The sequence below is a fragment of the Schistocerca piceifrons genome, chromosome 3 (assembly GCF_021461385.2).
Source record: "Schistocerca piceifrons isolate TAMUIC-IGC-003096 chromosome 3, iqSchPice1.1, whole genome shotgun sequence".
NCBI classification, from domain to species: Eukaryota; Metazoa; Arthropoda; class Insecta; order Orthoptera; family Acrididae; genus Schistocerca; species Schistocerca piceifrons.
The window spans coordinates 30347209-30369103 of NC_060140.1; the positions used below are offsets into that span (position 1 = coordinate 30347209).

Genomic DNA, 21895 nt, shown 5'->3' on the forward strand with positions numbered 1-21895 from the left:
GATTCGAACCTGCGACCGTAGCGGTCACGCGGTTCCAAACTGACGCGCTTAGAACCGCACGGCCACACCGGCCGGCGGCACCGAGTCAAACGCTTTCCGGAAGTCAAGGAATATGGCATCCGTCTGATACCCTTCTTCCATGGTTCACAAGATATCATGTGAAAAAGTGCGAGTTGCGTTTCGCAGCAACGATGCTTTCTAAAGCCGTGCTGATGCATGGACAGCAACTTATCAAGGAAATTCGTTATATCCGAACTGAGAATATGTTCGAGAATCCTGCAACAAACCGATGTTCGGGATATTGGTCTGTAATTTTAAGGATCCGTCCTTCTACCCTTCTTATACACTCCTGGAAATGGAAAAAAGAACACATTGACACCGGTGTGTCAGACCCACCATACTTGCTCCGGACACTGCGAGAGGGCTGTACAAGCAATGATCACACGCATGGCACAGCGGACACACCAGGAACCGCGGTGTTGGCCGTCGAATGGCGCTAGCTGCGCAGCATTTGTGCACCGCCGCCGTCAGTGTCAGCCAGTTTGCCGTGGCATTTGGAGCTCCATCGCAGTCTTTAGCACTGGTAGCATGCCGCGACAGCGTGGACGTGAACCGTATGTGCAGTTGACGGACTTTGAGCGAGGGCGTATAGTGGGCATGCGGGAGGCCGGGTGGACGTACCGCCGAATTGCTCAACACGTGTGGCGTGAGGTCCTCACACTACATCGATGTTGTCGCCAGTGGTTGGCGGAAGGTGCACGTGCCCGTCGACCTGGGACCGGACCGCAGCGACGCACGGATGCACGCCAAGACCGTAGGATCCTACGCAGTGCCGTAGGGGACCGCACCGCCACTTCCCAGCAAATTACGGACACTGTTGCTCCTGGGGTATCGGCGAGGACCATTCGCAACCGTCTCCATGAAGCTGGGCTACGGTCCCGCACACCGTTAGGCCGTCTTCCGCTCACGCCCCAACATCGTGCAGCCCGCCTCCAGTGGTGTCGCGACAGGCGTGAATGGAGGGACGAATGGAGACGTGTCGTCTTCAGCGATGAGAGTCGCTTCTGCCTTGGTGCCAATGATGGTCGTATGCGTGTTTGGCGCCGTGCAGGTGAGCGCCACAATCAGGACTGCATACGACCGAGGCACACAGGGCCAACACCCGGCATCATGGTGTGGGGAGCGATCTCCTACACTGGCCGTACACCACTGGTGATCGTCGAGGGGACACTGAATAGTGCACGGTACATCCAAACCGTCATCGAACCCATCGTTCTACCATTCCTAGACCGGCAAGGGAACTTGCTGTTCCAACAGGACAATGCACGTCCGCATGTATCCCGTGCCACCCAACGTGCTCTAGAAGGTGCAAGTCAACTACCCTGGCCAGCAAGATCTCCGGATCTGTCCCCCATTGAGCATGTTTGGGACTGGATGAAGCGTCGTCTCACGCGGTCTGCACGTCCAGCACGAACGCTGGTCCAACTGAGGCGCCAGGTGGAAATGGCATGGCAAGCCGTTCCACAGGACTACATCCAGCATCTCTACGATCGTCTCCATGGGAGAATAGCAGCCTGCATTGCTGCGAAAGGTGGATATACATTGTACTAGTGCCGACATTGTGCATGCTCTGTTGCCTGTGTCTATGTGCCTGTGGTTCTGTCAGTGTGATCATGTGATGTATCTGACCCCAGGAATGTGTCAATAAAGTTTCCCCTTCCTGGGACAATGAATTCACGGTGTTCTTATTTCAATTTCCAGGAGTGTATACAGGCGTCACCTGCGCTTTTTCCAGTCGCTCGGGACTTTATGTTGGGCTAGAGATTCGCGACAAATGCAAGCTAAGTAAGGAGCCAATGCAGTACTCTCTGTAAAAACGAATTGGAATGCCATCAAGACCTGGTGACTTATTTATTTTCAACCCATTCAGCTGCTTCACAACCCCAGGGATGTCTATCACTATGTCCTCCATACGGGAATCTGTACGAGACTCAAACGGCGGCATATTTCTACGATCCTCCTGCGTGAAAGATTTCTCGAATGCTAAATTTAAAATTTCAGCTTTCGTTTTGCTGTCTTCCGTTGCCAGGCCAGACTGATCACTGAGTGACTGGATGGAAGCCTTCGACCCGCTTACCGATTTTACGTAAGACCAGAATTTCCTTGGGTTTTCAGCAAGATCTTTTGCTAAGGTATGACGGTGGTAGTGGTTGAAAGCTTCGCGCATCGCTCTTTTTACAACAGCACGTATCTCTACCAACTTTTGCCTGTCCTCATTCTCCCGATCTTTCTTGTACCGCGAGTGCAACTGCCTTTGCTTCCTGAGCATTCTCTGAATTGCGCTGTTAAACCACGGTGGGTCTTTTCCGTCCGTAACTGACTTTTTCGGCACATACTTATCCAATGCGTGATTTACAGTGTGTTTAAAATTTTCCCGTAATTCTTCCACGTCCATCGTACCGGAAATAAATGAAGTCGATTCATTTACTAAGTGGGATGCTAACAACTGCTTATCTGCTCTTTCTAGTAAGTGTACTCTCCTAGCCTTCTCGACCGACTCTTTAACTTTCGTAACCATAGTCGTAATGACAACATCATGATCACTAATCCCTGTTAGACTGTTAACGTGACCTTACGAGTTGATGGTTGTGTTTTGAATTTATTACTGACAGACGATTCACAGTGTTATCATTCCATGCTCTGATGCTTGGTTCAAAATTATGTATCGAAGATTCATCACTGGTTAAGATACTGTACAAAACTGCATCACATTCGCTGATGAAAAGATTTTTGAGTTTCGTGCAAATGCGATATCACTGTTCTTTGTGGTGAACCCGTCTTGCTCGAGTCTTACTGAAATTCAGTTTGATTTCAGTTCTAGATGAGTGTTGCGAAGATATTGACATTTTTCAACAATTGCGTGTCGTCGGCCGTCTGGGCTACCTCAGCCAACACGAGCTCTCAACGCCGACATCGCTCGTCGGTTGCGGTTTCGCGGACACTTTTTCAACACATTTTCAACATGTCCCCAATGAAGCACATAAACGCCTGTTTGCAGCTAGGGTGTCCATTTAATTATCATTTCACTTTTAAACTTTTGCATTTTCACGTAAAAACTCGCACGATTCATGCAACTACTATAGCATTGTTTCTTCGTTCGAGAGAATATTTAAGACTGTAATACTATCTCCCAAAGTGAAAACTGAATCACAAAACACTGTTCTTTAAAAGGACGGGCTTCGGGCGGATACACTGTCTAAAGTAAAACATTATACGTCACGTTTACGCCACGATTATTCCATCAATTCACTACCACTGTTCGGAAGCTTGTCTTAGGTTCTCAATTCCGTGTGTATGTTCATCGTCATCTTCATCGTCATCAGTGTTCTGCCCTAGGGTAGGGCTTCAGATGAAGCTCTCGACACATTTGCTCCCATCTTCGTTTTTCTTCTAATTGTTTTTTATTCTTATACTATCTACCATCTAGTATCTTCTCCGTCCTCTTCTTCTTCTTCTTCTTCTTCTTCTTCTTCTTCTTCTTCTTCTTCTTCTTCCATTCACGGTTCCCTTCACAGCATTCATCAGTAAACAATCTCTTCTCATCAATGCCCAAGCCAATTCTGCTAATTCTGATTCCTCTGCCTGATTACCTCTGATATTTCTCTCTCTTCCCCCACTCTTCTTAATACGTCCTCAGTTTGCCTATCCATTTTATCCCTTCCAACCTCCTCCAAATCCACATCTGAAATCTGTTCTGCTGTGTTCCTTTTTCCTTAGTGTCTATGTCTCAGTCCGCATAATGCCTTGATCCACATAAAACATTTTGCCAGTCCCTTCCTTAGTTCCTTGTCCATGCAAACACATTGGAGCCTCCTCTTCTTATTAAATGGCCCTTGGCAAATGCTATATGCGTTTTCACCTTCTTTTGCATCTCATGTCTTCGTAATAGTGCTACGCAAATATTTGAAAGCACTAACATGATCCACGGACCTTGCCGTTGGTGGGGAGGCTTGCGTGCCTCAGCGATACAGATAGCCGTACCGTAGGTGCAACCACAACGGAGGGGTATATGTTGAGAGGCCAGACAAACGTGTGGTTCCTGAAGAGGGGCAGCAGCCTTTTCAGTAGTTGCAGGGCAACAGTCTGGATGATCGACTGATGAGGCCTTGTAACACTAACCAAAATGGCATAGCTGTTTTGGTACTGCGAACGGCTAAAAGCACGACGAAACTACAGCCGCAATTTTTCCCGAGGGCATGCAGCTTTACTGTATGATTAAATGATGATGGCGTCCTCTTGGGTAAAATATTCCGGAAGTAAAATAGTCCCCCATTCGGATCTCCGGGCGGGGACTACTCAAGAGGGTGTCGTTATCAGGAGAAAGAAAAATGGCGTTCTACTGATCGGAGCGTGGAATGTCAGATCCCTTAATCGGGCAGGTAGGTTAGAAAATTTACAAAGGGAAATGGATAGGTTAAAGTTAGATATAGTGGGAATTAGTGAAGTTCGGTGGCAGGAGGAACAAGACTTTTGGTCACGTGAATATAGGGTTAAAAGTACAAAATCATGTGGGATAATGTAGGAGTAGGTTTAATAATGAATAAGAAAATAGGAGTACGGGTAAGCTACTACAAACAGCATAGTGAACGCATTATTGTGGCCAAGATAGACACGAAGCCCACGCCTACTACAGTAATACAAGTTTATATGCCAACTAGCTCTGCAGATAACGAAGAAATTGATGAAACGTATGATGAGATAAAAGAAATTATTCAGGTAGTGAAGGGAAACGAAAATTTCATTGTCATGGGTGACTGGCATTCGAGAGTAGGAAAAGGTAGAGGAGGAAACATAGTAGGTGAATATGGATTGGGGCTAAGAAATGAAAGAGGAAGCCGCCTGGTAGAATTTTGCGCAGAGCATAACTTAATCCTGGTTCAAGAATCAGGAAAGAAGGTTGTATACATGGAAGAACGCTGGAGATACTAAAAGGTACCAGATAGATTATATAATGGTAAGACAGAGATTTTGGAACCAGGTTTTAAATTGTAATTTCCAGGGGCTGATGTGGACTCTGACCATAATCTATTGGTTATGAACTGTAGATTAAAACTGAAGTAACTGCAAAGAGATGGGAATTTAAGGAGATGGGACCTGGATAAACTGAAAGAACCAGAGGTTGTACAGATTTTCAGGAAGAGCATAAGGGAAAAATTGACAGGAATGGGGGAAAGAAATACAGTAGAAGAAGAATGAGTAGCTTTAAAGGATGAAGTACTGAAGGCGGCGGAGGATCAAGTAGGTAAAAAGACGAGGGCTTGTAGAAACCCTTGGGTAACAGAAGATATATTGAATTTAATGGATGAAAGGAGAAAATATAAAAATGCAGTAAATGAAGCAGGCAAAAAGGAATACAAACGTCTCAAAAGTGAGATCGACAGGAAGTGCAAAATGGCTAAGCATGAATGGCTACAGGACAAATGTAAGGATGTAGAGGCTTAGCTCATGAGGGGTAAGATAGATACTGCCTACAGCAAAATTGAAGAGACCTTTGGAGATAAGGAACCACTTGCATGAACATGAAGAGCTCAGATGGAAACCCAGTTCTAAGCAAAGAAGGGAAAGCAGAAGGAGTATATAGAGGGTCTATACAGGGGCGATGTACTTGAGGACAATATTATGGAAATGGAAGAGGATGTAGATGAAGTTGAAATGAAGATATGATACTGCGTGAAGAGTTTGACAGAGCACCGAAAGCCCTGAGTCGAAACAAGGCCCTGGGAGTAGACAACATTCCATTAGAACTAATGACAGCCTTGGGAGAGCCAGTCCTGACGAAACTCTACCATCTGGTGAGCAAGATGTATGAGACAGGCGAAATACTCTCACACTTCAAGAAAAATATAATAATTCCAACCCCAAAGAAAGCAGGTGTTAACAGATGTGAAAATTACCGAACTATCAGTTTAATAAGTCACACCTGCAAAATACTAACGCGAGTTGTTTACAGACGAATGGAAAAACTAGTAGAAGCCGACCTTGGGGATGATCAGTTTGGATTCCGTAGAAATGTTGGAACACGTGAGGGAATACTGACCCTACGACTTATCTTAGGAGCTAGATTAAGGAAAGGCAAACCTACATCTCTGTCATTTGTAGACTTAGAGAAAGCTTTTGACAGTGTTGATTGGAATTCTCTCTTTCAAATTCTGAAGGTGGCAGGGGTAAAATACAGGGAGCGAAAGGCTATTTACAATTTGTACAGAAACCAGATGGCAGTTAAAAGAGTCGAAGGACATGAAAGGGAAGCAGTGGTTGGGAAGGGAGTGAAACAGGGTTGTAGCCTCTCCCCGAAGTTATTTAATCTGTATATTGAGCAAGCAGTGAAGGAAACAAAAGAAAAATTCGGAAAAGAAATAAAAACTTTGAGGTTCACCGATTGCATTGTAATTCTGTCAGAGACAGCAAAGGACTTGGAAGAGTAGTTGAACGGAATGGACAGTGTCTTGAAAGGAGGGTATAAGATGAACATCAACAAAAGCAAAACGAGGATAATGGAGTGTAGTCGAATTAAATCGGGTGATACTGAGGGAATTAGATTAGGAAATGACACACTTAAAGTAGTAAAGGAGTTTGGTATGGTGGTCGAAGTAGAGAGGATATAAAATGTAGACTGGCAATGGCAAGGAAAGCGTTTCTGGAAAAGAGAAATTTGTTTACATCGAGTATAGATTTTAAGTGTCAGGAAGTCGTTTCTGAAAGTATTTGTATGGAGTGTAGCCACGTATGGAAGTGAAACACGGGCGATAAATAGTTTGGACCAGAAGAGAATAGAAGCTTTCGAAATGTGGTGTTACAGAAGAATACCGAAGATTAGATGGGTAAATCACATGACTAATGAGAAGGTATTGAATAGAATTGAGGAGAAGGGGAGTTTGTGGCACAACTTGAAAAGAAGAAGGGACCGGTTGGGAGGACATGTTCTGAGGCATCAGGGGATCACAAATTTTTAGCATTGGAGGGCAGCCTGGAGGGTAAAAATCGTAGAGGGAGACCAAGAAATGAATACACTAAGCAGATTCAGAAGGATGTAGGTTGCAGTAGGTACTGGGAGATGAAGAAGCTTGCACAGGATAGAGTAGCATGGAGAGCTGCATCAAACCAGTCTTAGGACTGAAGACCACAACAACAACACGCCCTGTATGTACCTGTCCTAACTTCATAGTTGTTCTTAGTTTTCTTGCACTTATCATGTTTTTCTTATTAATTTAACTCCAAATTCGTCACATGTCTTACTTAATTCTTTTAACATTTCAGTCATAGTTCTTTCGCTGTATGTTAATAACACCGTAGCACCGCAAATCGAATAATTCTGTCGTTCCACCACTAACATGCGCTCTTCTTTCTCGTTTCAAACATATCTGAATAATACGCTCCAAATATATGTTAAACAGTGCTGGAGAGATGCAGCAGCCTCACAGCCTTCCTCTTCCAGTTCTCCTTTCCTCTGTCACCTTATTTCCAGTCTGTAGTCGTATTTTCGGTCGTGGGTATAGGTCCTTAGATTCCCTCCATTCTTCCTTAGAATGTCCGTTAAAGGCTGTCTGCAACTAAATAAAAACAGTATAAACTTCTCCTTTCAATCTATAATTCTCAACAGCCCAGTTGCATCTCTTGCACCCACTCCTCTTCTAAATCTATACGGTTCCTCTGCAACACTTTTTTTCAGTCTTCCGTGAAGTCTTCCACACAGTGTTGGAAAATGCTCTTTAAAACTTCCAGGATTTGTAGAGGGGCGTGAGTACATAATATTTTGAACAAGAACTCAGGTCCGTAAACGTAGCGTTTTCGTGCTGCGGCTGTTTGAAAACAGGCCTGCAGAGTAGATATGCGGCAGAGTAGTCCCGGTGGCGGGCGGTTACGTCGGATCGGTTGATGTCATTTGACGTGTATGCTACCTCCGTGACGAGTTTGGAACCTCGCCCACCTGTCTGTGAGTGCTGGAACAATATGGTCGAGTACACGTTTGCAGAATGTGCCGACACGATCCTTCTGAATGGCGAAGGTCCCGACGGAACAGCTGCTCCTCTCCTGTTCTGCAGGACGTCCTACTCATTCGAATACCCTTTTCGCCACAATTACGTAACGGCTTCGAGGAAGGATACCTTCACCGTCAGCAGCCTTGACTGTCGTGCTCCAGGCAGAGGCCGCACTGCATCATGTTGAGGAGAACGCGTCATCGAGTGCACGAGCGAATTCTTTGGGTAAAACAAGTGACGTGCTGTGTCACGCCTTATCAGTTACCTGTAAACGTGGTCGCCTTACCAACGTTTCCAAATAGTTGAGTACGGAAACGGTACGTTTCCGGACGTGGGTTCCAGTTCAAAATATTATGTACTCACTCCCCTCTACAAGTTCTAAAAGTTTGTAAGGGGAATTTCCGAACGTCCTGTATTTATCACCCTTAGTAGAACTTTTGACGCATGAGAAGTCAAACTTATGGTTCTAAAATCCTCACATTTCTTGGCATTGCGTTTCTTGTCAATCGGTATGATTTCTGTGTAGGGAAGGTCATCCGGCTACTCACATTTCTCATACACTGCAGCGACAAAGAAAGTCGTATAGGCATGCGAGACATGTAAACAGGCAGAATACGGCGCTGCGGTCGGCAACGCCTATAAAAGACAAGTATCCGGCGCAGTTGTTAGATCGGTTACTGCTGCTACAATGGCAGGTTATCAAGGTTTAAGTGAGTTTGAACGTGGTGTTATAATCGGCGCACAACCGATGGAACACAGCATCTCCGAGGTTGTGATGAAGTGGGGATTTTCCCGTACGACCATTTCGCAAGTGTACCGTGAATATCAGGAATCCGATAAAACATTAAATCTCCGACATCGCTGCGGCCGGAAAAAGATTCTGCAAGAAAAGGACCAACGATGACAGCGCTGCGAAACCTTCATAGCAAGTGTCTGGTGCAGGGACGAGCGGTTGGCCGCCGGGGGGGGGGGGGGGGGGGGGGCTACTTTTCATCAGCCATCTGCCTCGGTCTTTGCTCAAATCGGAAAACTTACAGCGCCAGAACTGACGTCTGTCTGCCAAACAACGTGTGTTAACCTCTGGTCACCTCTTAGTCGCCATTAAAGCAAACATTAAACTAAAATACAACTTTTCGCGCTCATTAATTAATAAAAGTATGTGCTAATTTTGAGAGCCAGCGGCTTCTGCTGCTTAATTGTACGTAACTACCTCCCCCTGCGGCGCCACCTATGCTCAGTCCCGAGCACCGGGCGGCAGGACCTGACCACGTCAGAGCAGTCGACTTTGCCGAGTTCCCGTCTGTAGTTACCCGGCGTTTGCAATATATTTTGTTCAGAGACGGGTATCCGTTTTTGGGAGACCGAGGCAAGTTGACGAGCACTTACTGTAAGTTAATAATTGTCACACGCATCCTGCGAACACTGTGCACGGCAAGACACTGAAAACTGGCACAGTGCAGCAGCTGCTGCCAGTTCAGTGTGCCTTGTATAGGCGTCGTGCACATTGTTTGACGTGTTCCAGTTTTCTAGACTTTCAACGTAAGTTCTTCAGGAATACCTGGTAAGATATTTTGCATTCTCTATCATGGACGAGTAAACAGATAATATTCGATTCACAGCCATGCGGTATTCTTGTTAATCGTATTCCAAAAGACAAAAAATTGTAAGATAGCACATTGATTGTCGCAAACTGACGACTTCGTCATCGATTGAAAGCTGGTTATATAAAGGCAGCTACAGTCGGTGATGCAGTTAATCGGTACAAAGATCATGGGATCGAAACTTACGATCCCCTTACGTTGATGCGGTGGAAACTACAGGTCGTGTTCTTGCGATAGTGAGAATGTCCCCGTTTACGCCACAGCATCTAGACGCCAACCCACAGGACCCCAAATTAATCTCCTGACGAACTTAAGAAAGATCATGCCTTCAGCAAATGATATTTACATTGAGCCAGAACGTCACAGAAGTGTTTTTCGCTTTAGACTCCAGAAATGTACGAAACAACATGAAAGTCACAAAGAGCAGAGTGCTTGTCTTTAATAATATCACCTACAAAAATGATGTCTGTTCCTAAATAATCACAGAATTTGGGTCAGAAAGAACAGAGATAAACTTCCAGAGAGACTTTGGTGCAATGCAGCGTCCTCTGCGTGATGAGAGCCTACGTTGACCCTCTAGGAGAAGAGTTGGAGTAGTCTTAGTGGCGCTACACCTGATGCGATGAAGACAGCACAAACTCTGCAAGAGAAAATTTGTCTCTTTTTGTTTATCAAAAACAGTGATCTAGAGGAAAATTAATTTTCAACACGGCAATCCTCGCATTAAATACTGTTCAATAATTACATTATTTGCCCAGTTAACTAACGTATTCTACCACGCATTGCAAGGTTAAGACAGGTATTTAACTTTCATCAGGAGGCCCATTGTCATCACGCCTTATAATCAGAATCATCTTGCCACGGTACCGGAGCAACATGATACCTTCGCACTAGCTTTGAATATTGGCAAAATAACTGTAATTCTATTAAGATAAAAACCTTGTATAACTAGGTAAAATGCAATTTTTAATACATGCAAAGGAAACGACTGTCTCCATAAATGCCGGCCGGAGTGGCCGAGCGGTTCTAGGCGCAACAGTCTGGAACCGCGCGACCGCTACGGTCGCAGTTTCGAATCCTGCCTCGGGCATGGATGTTTATGATGTCCTTATGTTAATTAGGTTTAAGTAGTTCTAAGTCTAGGGGCTGATTACCTGAGATGTTAAGTCCCATAGTGCTCAGAGCCATTCGAACAATTTTTTTTATTTATTTATTTTTTTTTGGTCTCCATAAATAAATTTTTTGGGTAAGGTTAATGGTTAACATCGCCAACTTGCCTCGGTATTTTGGTTTTTACTGCAGCGCCTTCTGCAAAATCCAGATCTTTTCGGTATTTTTATTCACGACCCAGACGTGTTTCGACCTCTACGTCCCATCTTCAGTGCGTGCCGTTTGTGTTCGGCAGATTTCGGGCGCGGGCGCGGCGCAGTCGAACGTGTCGCTGGTGTACACGGACGCGTCGCTGCACTTCGTGTCCCAGACGGCGGCGAGCTTCGTGGTGCCGGCGCTGTGGGGGCGGTGGGGGCGGTTGGCGCTGCGCGTTACCGCCGACAACGTCACGCTCTTCCTCAACTGCCGCGAGCACGAGACCGCCCCCGCGCGCCGCCAGCCGCTGGAGCTCGTCTTCGACTCGGCCTCCACGCTCTACGTGGGCCAGGCCGGGCCCCTCATCAAGGGCGCCTTCGACGTGAGTACCCTCCGCCACGCGCTGCGCTCTGCTGTGCGGCGTGTCGGGCTCGCTCACGTCCAGCCAGCGGACACGTCCCACAATCCCCGACACCTTGCGCTACACTCTCAGCTACATTACGAGGAAAGTTACACCTTTACTGAGCTTTTCACTGAATGCTTACTGCATCAGTATACGATACCTTGTTCTTGGTATCAGCGCACTGTCTGCAGTCAGGCTTAACCACCACATGGCTGCAGCAGTTCACTCAGTGATCTAAAGCAGAGCAAAACTCGTACTTCTATGATTCACTAAAAAAAATTTAAAAAAAAACTGCAAACGGTTTGGTAATATAGAGATTGATGTTAGTCACAGCAAAATAACTTGTTCTTAGTAAGTGTAAGTTCGGAAAATACTTCCATTTACCAAATACTCAACATATTTTTGTGGATATTTCTTTCCGTATCTCTCTGATGATATCTGTGGCTGTGTGTGACATGCCTGACACGTCATTTGTTTCTGTTTGTTTGTTTACTGTGAATTGTTGCATGCTGTCCTAGACATTATAGACATTAACTGCAAGATTGTGCCGCAAGCAAATAGCACTTAACTTGTATTTACACTGATAAGCCGAAACATTATGAGCACTGCCCACCGTGGCGTTGGTTGCTGGCTGGTGGCTCTGCGAGCACGTGACGCGGTAACAAAAGTACGTAAAGCGGAGCAGAAACGGACGGGGGATCACACTAGCGAGGCATGGGGAACTCCACTGAGATAAGCGTCTTTGCCAGTGGCCAGATCATTATTACGCAGAGCTACTGAACGTGTATCTCGGAAACGGCGGAACAGGACGAATATTCACGTGCTACTATCGTGAGCATCTACGGAAAGAGGATAGAAGGACAGTGAAACTACCGCTAGCCGCCAAATGGTTGGATGTTCACGAGTATTCACAGGACGTAATGTACAATAGATGGTAATCTACAGCATCTCTGCCGGAAGAGCACAGTGTTGGTGCACGTACAAGTGTTTCGGAGCACACTGTTCATGTGCATTGTTGTGCATGGGGCTCCACAGGCGCCCACTCCTATAGTTCATTTTTGCTACGCTAGGTCGCTAGTCGTCTCCACGAATGCCGTCATCCAGGTGGACGGCGGCTCGAAACATGCACCATTATGCTGTGGAAGACACACTCCTGCGTTTGCATGCAACCCGTGGCAGTAATCGAAGACACGCTGACAGCTGCGGACCACCTGCATCCCATGCTTGTCGTCTTTCCCGACGGCGATGTTATCTTGGGACAGTATTCCGCGATTCGGAGCCAGAACCGCGCTGATGTCTCGGCGACCAAATTCGCCTGATGTAAATCCTGTGGAACCCATCTGGGTCGCTATCGGGCGCCGTCGGTGTGTACTCAAATCGGCGGTCCGTTATTTATGCGAATTACATGACGTGTGCGTAGACATGTAATACCACGTAACTCCTTGAACCTGCCATCAAACGTTCGGGTCCCTAATACGCAGAATCAGTGACGTATTTCGTTCCAAAGACAAACAAACTACCTGTCAAGCAGTGGTCATACTGTTTCGGCTCATCAAGTGTGCTGCGTTCAGCGCGCCCTGTACCTGCACCATAAATCTCGTTAAACAGTTTCTCACCACGTTGTCTGTGACGCTCAAGAACAGTCTAACACATGAGGTATATTGCTTATGAGATGTAATTTTATATTTGCTGTTATTAGGGTGCACAAAAATTACACACGTGACACACAGAAATATGTGAATTTCAATCTCGCAAGGTGATCGACCGGTTTCGTATCTACTGTGCTCACTTTTGTTTTGACTGTTTTGACATATTTCGTGTTAAACCAACTGTTACGTCGTTCTAAATACAATTATCCTTACTGATTATAAGATTTTCAAAACAGATAGCGGATACAGCGGCTACAGCAAAACACTTTTCATTGGCCGGTAACCGGTCAATCAACCGTTGCTGAGCTACCGCCTTGTAATTGGTTACCGTTACACGATACTGAATTGTCGGTGAAGTCTTCGGTCATTGTTATGCTACTACATTATGAAATACGTCATTCGAAGTCCACACTCGTAGCACACTTCTCTAATTCACAGCAGTACTGAACACAATTCATGTTGAGTAAACACGTCAGTTTGATTTTTTGCTTAATTGTTGTTCCACCCCATTGCCTTACACTGATAGGAAGTGTGAGAGGAAGATGGATGCGGGGGAATGGTGGCAGGCGTGGGTGGGGGGGGTGGAGGGGAGGGGTGTTTGTCGGTGGTACAAACATCCTACTCTTCAACCGAATGCGTTTGAAGACTTAAAAAGTGGAAAATTTATATTTATTTTTAAAATAATTAAACAAATGGTTGTCGTTCGTGGTTTTAAAAAGTAAACTGATCGTGTTCCGTTTTCGAAATAAAAAATGAAATAAAATTAAAATAAAAAACATGGGCAGAAATTTCGAGATTTTAAAAAGAATCACTGCATATTCATTGACATTTGAAGGTGTTGCAGAGTAAAATGGTAGTTAGGAGAGGGAATTTTGGGCGTTTTGTACCGCTGTAGAGTGTGAGTGTTATCGAAGTGGTCTAGTTGGTTGTAACTGGGCGATAATTGTAGGTCGACGGGACTTCTTTTTTATTGAGAGGGGTGGGGAGGTGGTAGGAGAGTACTAGAAGTTGGCGTTTGCGCTGGCTCTTGGCATGTCGACAAAAGCAGCAGGGGAAGAAGGAGAGAGAGCTCTTGTGTGAAAAGTTATAGGGACGGAAAGTTGGTCAAACGTATCTGCTTATAGCGAATAAGTATTTCTAGGGCAAGCTACTTGAAACTGACCTATTAATGGGCAGATCATATTAAATTATTTGCGAGTATCTTCCGAGGGTAGGAAAAATAAAACGTATCCAGTGAGTGGGTTCCCGAGATAAACACGAGTTTATACAATGAATTTGTTGAAAGTGACATGTCTCATGTACAGGGTGTTTCAAATATATTTTTTACAGTCTTAGTTAACAGGCTCGTTACATGTCCATTATAATTATCCGGGCTGTTATGCCGTGGTCGGTTGATGAATTCTGTGTCGATCCCCAACGTTTCGTCTCCGACTGCGGGAGACATCTTCAAGGGGGTCCGTAGGTCGATGGAAGGTCCAACACACCCACTGGCTCGCTACTGACTGCCGCTAAATTCCATGTCCGCGCGCTCCCGCGCCGCGGCGTGACGTCGCGTGTTTCGAAAACGTCAGTGCAATTGGCCGCTGTCCGTCGCCGTCGATCGCCGTTGCCATCACCCAGTAGTGGACGTGTGGTACACATCTTCTTTAACACCGGCATCCATATACCGTTTAATTTCACGCCCTCCTCCTTTCGGTTGAAATTATTTGGGTGTTTAGCGATTTCGATTGCCTCCCTGTAGAGCCTTTCGTAATATCGGCTTGTGGCCGCTAGTACTTCCGTCTCCTCGAAACGAATATTGTGGTTCCCTGGCTGGAAAGCATGCTCCGCAACAGGTGATCGTTCCGTTTCTCCTCTTCTACAATTTCCCTTGTGCTCTTCCAAACGTTTAGAAACAGTCCTTTTGGTGGTGCCCACATAAAGATCACCACAGCTGCATGGGATCCACCTGGCTCTTCTTCGACACCCCGCAGAACGTTCTGATACGGTATACGAGCAATCCGTGGTCTTCCTCGACCCGTAGTATGTGGTGCTACGGATCCTGTGTCGGCAACGCGACTTTACGCACCACCTAAGGGTCGATGAATCGGCTTTCAGACTGGACACGCTCTCTGATACAGCCGTGCAGCCTTGTGTCCGTTATTATTCGCGCGACCGTACTTAAAAAATCATGTCTGGCTGCTTATTAAATGAGCACTTTCAGTTGAGTACTACCTGTAGTACATGTGCACAGTGGACACGTTGAAGAAAGACGACATACGAATGTGAATAAGTCACCCTGGCAACACTACGGCTTGTAGGATAAAATCCGTCAAACGGTGTACAGACAAGAGTAGTAGTGTATATGGAAACCCACTGAATATCAACTTCCCTTAATAACTTTCCTCGTATGGTGTAAAGAACCTGTCCACACAGTTTCTAACACTATTTTCGAGTCACCTGAGTAAGTATGCTGATGGCACTTGTTGATCCATCATCAAACAGGTCAACTAGCTACCGGAACAATAGCCAAAGGAATTCAGATACTGCACATTTATATTTCACAAGAATCTACGCACGTGGAGAAAAACTGCGCGTAGAAAACATCACATGAACCATTAAACTGTCTCAGTTACACAAGTACAGACACGACTGGCCCGTAGCGTACTGTGAAGTATAGTGTAGAGGTGATGTTACCTCTAAATATCACAACCGAATCAATTTTAGATGACGTGATAGAAACAAACCATCCTTTGCCCATGGAATAAGGAGAGCTGCTATTCAGAGATGTGGAACTTGGCAACAACGAGCAAGACATTGTAACACAAGACCAAATGTAATAAGAATCCAATTCGTAATCACGAAAGAATTGAAATAACAAAAATAAGAATAATAAATATAGCATTAAGCAATATCTAACATTATCGCGACGTTCCTGAAGTGCACACAATGCCAGTCTCGGTTAAAAGAAGACTCCAAAGTGAGAACACTTACCGGTCTTAACAGCACTACAACTGGATCCCGAATTCCTGGAAGAACTGTTCGTCTCCCCCCCCCTCCCCCAACCTACGCATCAGGCCATGAATGTCTCCAAGAACTCCTCGTTTCTGATTTACTGCCGTTCTTTGATGTGTTGAATCATCAGAGAGGAGGAAAATTTCCACTAGAATGCACTGCTGTTCTGTTTTATGTCCCCGAGAAAAATCTACATCGTGATATTACCGGCAAATCAGAGCGCTAGGCTCGTTGTTAGCGTGTGACAGAAGAGGAAGCGCTTATGCGTTCGCCTTCTATTCTAAATATTTTTGAAATACCTTGACCAGAATAGCGTATCGCGAAAGAGAGCACTCATTCCACGCCGCACACAGGCAACTGACGCGGCCGGCGCCGCGGAGTCACTCGAAGGCGTTATCTCGTGCGTCGGGAAACTGGCTTCTCCAGCTGTACTTCCAAACATTGACTCAAGATCATGAAATGGGTGGCGTTGTGATGGTTACACGGTTCCTAACCAGGCTGCAGCTACACGTGGACTCAGACCCCTACCTCGGCTTCACACTCTAAGACGCAGGCTCCACATCACCACCGTCGGCGAAGGAAGTGTCAGCAGTCAGCAGGTGGGCCTGAGCCAACTCCCTGCTCTTGTAAACCAGTGGAGCAGCGGGTCGCCAGCCGGACGAGGCCGGGCTGACGCGCCACTGCTTTGCTACTACTGATCACCGGCGTGCGGCATTCCGACTGCACTTCTAGACCCGGCAACTGCCCTGGAAAGCAGTCTCTGTTCAGCCTCCGGCTCACTGGCTGAGACATCTTCTCCAAAGAGAAAGTATCAAAGAAAGGAACCTCTCTTTCTTCCATTTGATTACTTCTTTGTAACTTTTTTATTTACCCTTTCTTTATTCACAAATCTTTTTAATTGTGCCGGCCGCTGGTGGCCGAGCGGTTCTGGCGCTACAGTCTGGAACCGCGCGACCACTACGGTCGCAGGTTCGAATCCTGCCTTGGACATGGATGTGTGTGATGTAGGTTAGTTAGGTTTAAGTAGTTCTAAGTTCTAGGGGACTAATGACCTCAGCAGTTGAGTCCCATAGTGCTCAGAGCCATTTGAACCATTTTTTTTTTTAATTGTACATATGCAACCCACCACCTTACATGATTAGTGGGTCTTTAAGTGTTACATACCACCGTAATTGCAGCTAATTTACAGTTTTTACAAGTGAACTACAGCCAGTACAGAATTACAATGCGTCACTTTATTGCTACTTTATAATCCCTACGGCCTGCAGCGTCACAGGTGTGTCAGCAAACATGTTGTTGTTGTTGTGGTCTTCAGTCCTGAGACTGGTTTGATGCAGCTCTCCACGCTACTCTATCCTGTGCAAGCTTTTTCATCCCCCAGTACCTACTGCAACCTACATCCTTCTGAATCTGCTTAGTGTATTCATCTCTTGGTCTCCCCCTACGATTTTTACCCTCCGCGCTGCCCTCCAATACTAAATTGGTGATCCCTTGATGCCTCAGAACATGTCCTACCAACCGATCCCTTCTTCTTGTCAAGTTGGGCCACAAACTTCTCTTCTCCCCAATTCTATTCAATACTTCCTCATTAGTTATGTGATCTACCCATCTAATCTTCAGCATTCTTCTGTAGCACCACATTTCGAAAGCTTCTATTCTCTTCTTGTCCAAACTATTTATCGTCCATGTTTCACTTCCATACATGGCTACACTCCATTCGAATACTTTCAGAAATGACTTCCTGACACTTAAATCAATACTGGATGTTAACAAATTTCTCTTCTTCAGAACGGCTTTCCTTGCCATTGCCAGCCTACATTTTATATCCTCTCTACTTCGACCATCATCAGTTATTTTGCTCCCCAAATAGCAAAACTCCTTTACTACTTTAAGTGCCTCATTTCCTAATCTAATTCCCTCAGCATCACCCGACTTAATTAGACTACATTCCATTATCCTTGTTTTGCTTTTGTTGATGTTCATCTTATATCCTCCTTTCAAGACACCGTCCATTCCATTCAACTGCTCTTCCAAGTCCTTTGCTGTCTCTGACAGAATTACAATGTCATCGGCGAACCTCAAAGTTTTTATTTCTTCTCCATGAATTTTAATACCTACTCCGAATTTTTGTTTTGTTTCCTTTACTGCTTGCTCAATATACAGATTGAACAACATCGGGGAGAAGCTACAACCCTGTCTTACTCCCTTCCCAACCACTGCTTCCCTTTCATGTCCCTCGACTCTTATAACTGCCATCTGGCTTCTGTACAAATTGTAAATAGCCTTTCGCTCCCTGTATTTTACCCCTGCCACCTTTAGAATTTGAAAGAGAGTATTCCAGTCAACATTGTCAAAAGCTTTCTCTAAGTCTACAAATGCTAGAAACGTAGGTTTGCCTTTCCTTAATCTTTCTTCTAAGATAAGTCGTAAGGTCAGTATTGCCTCACGTGTTCCAGTGTTTCTACGGAATCCAAACTGATCTTCCCCGAGGTTGGCTTCTACTAGTTTTTCCATTCGTCTGTAAAGAATTCGTGTTAGTATTTTGCAGCTGTGACTTATTAAGCTGATAGTTCGGTAATTTTCACATCTGTCAACACCTGCTTTCTTTGGGATTGGAATTATTATATTCTTCTTGAAGTCTGAGGGTATTTCGCCTGTTTCATACATCTTGCTCACCAGATGGTAGAGTTTTGTCAGGACTGGCTCTCCCACGGCCGTCAGTAGTTCCAATGGAATATTGTCTACTCCGGGGGCCTTGTTTCGACTCAGGTCTTTCAGTGCTCTGTCAAACTCTTCACGCAGTATCATATCTCCCATTTCATCTTCACCTATAATTTTTTATTAAAGCTTGCTAGTATTGAGGAAGTATACGTAGATTTGAACATTTACTAATTGTGTTCATGCCAGATGTTGTTTGATTGATCTGCCCTAGTTGCATTTACCTGTATATACTATAAGAAAGTATACAAACCTAGTATGCAGCCTCGCTCTCCGAGCTAATCCCGATGAACGTGCCCCTGACACTATGCAGGCCGAGGATGTCTATCACTGCAGGTTCATATTTTAATTCCAAACCCTACTATCTAAGTTCTACTCTATGTCACGTTCAGTGCATGTCCTGATTTGGTGTTATCGCACCCCACACCCCACAGACCTGCTCGTTTCGAACTATAATGTAAGTCGGCCTGTTCACGCACAGGCGGTATAGGATTAGGGTACTGGACGCATTTGGTGTTGGTTATTAATCACGGATTAATAGTTAATTAACGTCCCTCAACACTTTCCGCCATACCTCTTTTGCCAAACTGTTTAGATTTTGAAATGTGTCTTCACGTCTCAGTAAGTGGTAAGTGTCATTGTTAGGTAATTCGTCTCGTAGTGTGGTTGCTACATCATTGAAAAGGGGGCAATCGTGAACCACAGTTTCGGGGGTACCCCCCGATGCACCACAGTCACACGCGGGCGTAGCCCTCTTCCCAAACCGACATAGGTATGTCCAGTGAGAAAATGGAACAATCTCCAGGTTGGTTCGAAGTACTTTATACCTAGTCGTTCCTTCACACCCGGTAAAAATTCAAACTATCTTCGGCCACTTTCTTCCGCTTCCCATGATTCCTGCCACAACTCTTCACCTCTTATTTTTATCGCACCCTTGTCCTCAACCCTAACACCCAGTATGTCCCCCGTTTTCAAATATCCCCTTTGTTTGGCCCAGTACCACGCTGCTTGTTCTCTAATTTTGATGTCCAGACGCCAGAGCCCCATTACAAGTGATAGCCCCCTCCCCTCCTCCGGAGATGTCCTGTAGGTCCCCACAGACCTCAGTATCCTGTTCCTCTATACTGTTCTGTCATGGCAGGCACAACCGTCGTGGGAATGTGCGCACAGACTCCCGAGCCGTAACCCACTATTGATGTTAAGATGCTGTTATGATATAGCTTTATGAGATGACGCGGAAGAAATCTTTTTTGACCTACGGAGATAAAATTGTTAGGCACTTTCAGGGCTCTCTGAGTTACGTTTTCAATGTGTTTTCCGAAGTTCAACCTTTCGTCAATGATGATTCCCAGGTAGCGCATCTCGCGTCACCAGAGAACTGGTGAGCCCCCAATTCTCGCAGTGGGATTCCTTATCAGCTGTCCTTTCAGCAAAACATATGTAGACTTGCTCGGTGAAATGGTCATCTTTGTATTTTGTCACCATAGTTGTAATTTACCTATAGCCCTTTAGATTTTGGGCTCTACGTCTTCTCGGCTTCGGCCGCCAACCAACAGGAGGAGGTCATCCGCGTAGTGTATCACCTCTAGCACTTCTTCGCTTTGTTGTAGATTGTCTAACAGTGGCTTCATGTGGATGCCCCAGGACAGGGAGCCTAATACGGAACCATGGGGGCATCCCTTTGTTATTGTTTTTCCCACTCTTCCGCTAGGGGATGATAGCCAGACCTCCCGATCCTCGCAATAGCTCCTCAGACAACCTGTAGCGGCCCTGGACGCACTTTATCCCTCCAAACAGGAGAAGAGCGAAGGCTACCACAGGTGATCGAAGGCGCCACTGATGTCCACCATGATGCCAACTACGTACTTGCACGGGGTTGAGCCACAGACCTCAGCCGCCAGGGCCATTGCAAGAGATGCCGATCGCCCAGGCCTGAAGCCGAACTGTCTGCTACACAACCTGCACAGCACTCGGTGTGCTGCCAGTCTGTCAGCCAGAAATTTCTTTAACATCTTCCCAAAAAAGTCCAATTGGCAGATGGGTCTGTAAGATTTTGTTTCAGCTGGATATGTCAGGTCCTTTCTTAATGATCACGACATTTGCAGTTTTCCAGATCTTTGGGAAATTTTTCTGCCTGAGGCACTCATTGAACAGATGAGTGAGTGGTGTTACTAGCTGCAGGGCCAAGAACTGCACCACCTCCGCCACAATGCTGTCTGGCCCGGGAGCTTTCCCTCTCTTCGACGACTTTTATGTGGGCAGCTACTTCCTCTTCACAAAAGGGGTAGGCTGCCGTATTATTGATGTATTTTCCAAGGTCTTCATTTCTTAATTGGCGCTGTCCTCCAGTCTCCCCATCCGCACTGTCATCAGGCAGCAGGGATCGGAGGAGGATCTCAGCAGTCTCCTGCCGAGATTCCCTCATCCTGTCCCCATGCCTGCCTGTTGATAGCTCCATAGGAGAGCGGATTTTTTTCACTAACTAACTTATAAGGTACTCCCCATGGGTCTGTGGCTAGTTGATTCAAAACATAGCTTTCCCAGCTACGTTCCTTACCGCCTGTAGTTCCTTTTGGAGCCTCTCCTTTGCCTCGCGATGTGGCAGCAACCATCTTTGCCGTTCCCACCAGATGACACTACGCTGGTAGTGCCTCCTTAGCCGTCTAACAGACTGACACATATCCTCCAGTTCGGCTGACCATGGTGAGGGAGAGGCGGCCATGGCCTTCCGCCTAGTTGCTACTGCTGCCTTCACTGCTCTTGCCGGCCGCGGTGGCCGTGCGGTTCTAGGCACTTCAGTCCGCAACCGCGTGACTGCTACGGTCGCAGGTTCGAATCCTGCCTCGGGCATGGATGTGTGTGATGTCCTTAGGTTAGTTAGGTTTAAGTAGTTCTAAGTTCTAGGGGACTGATGACCTCCCATAGTGCTAAGAGGCATTTGAAGCATTTCACTGCTCTTGTTATCGCACTCACCAGCTCCTCGACTCTCTCGTCCACGTCTATGTCCTGGTATGTGCCACCTTCTAACAATGCAGGAACGTCGCACTCCCGATCTAGGCGCTCCGAATCTGCACTTTTGTAATTCATTTGTACCTTCCACACCATGGCCCAATGGCACACTCTGTTACCTTAGGTGAAAGTTATAAGATTATGATCACTTGTGGTGGCATTTTCTTGAACCTTCCA

At 45.9% G+C, this 21895-nt stretch overlaps 1 protein-coding gene across 1 annotated transcript in view; it reads left to right on the forward strand.

Annotated features, from left to right (window-relative positions):
- Positions 1–11226: 11226 nt before the first annotated feature.
- Positions 11227–21895, forward strand: part of LOC124789721 (collagen alpha-1(XVIII) chain-like) — a 971515-nt gene continuing 960846 nt past the window's right edge. The window contains exon 1 of the mRNA XM_047257171.1: positions 11227–11327. The gene's annotated coding sequence lies outside the window, so the exon portion shown is untranslated. The remainder of the gene's footprint in view (positions 11328–21895) is intronic.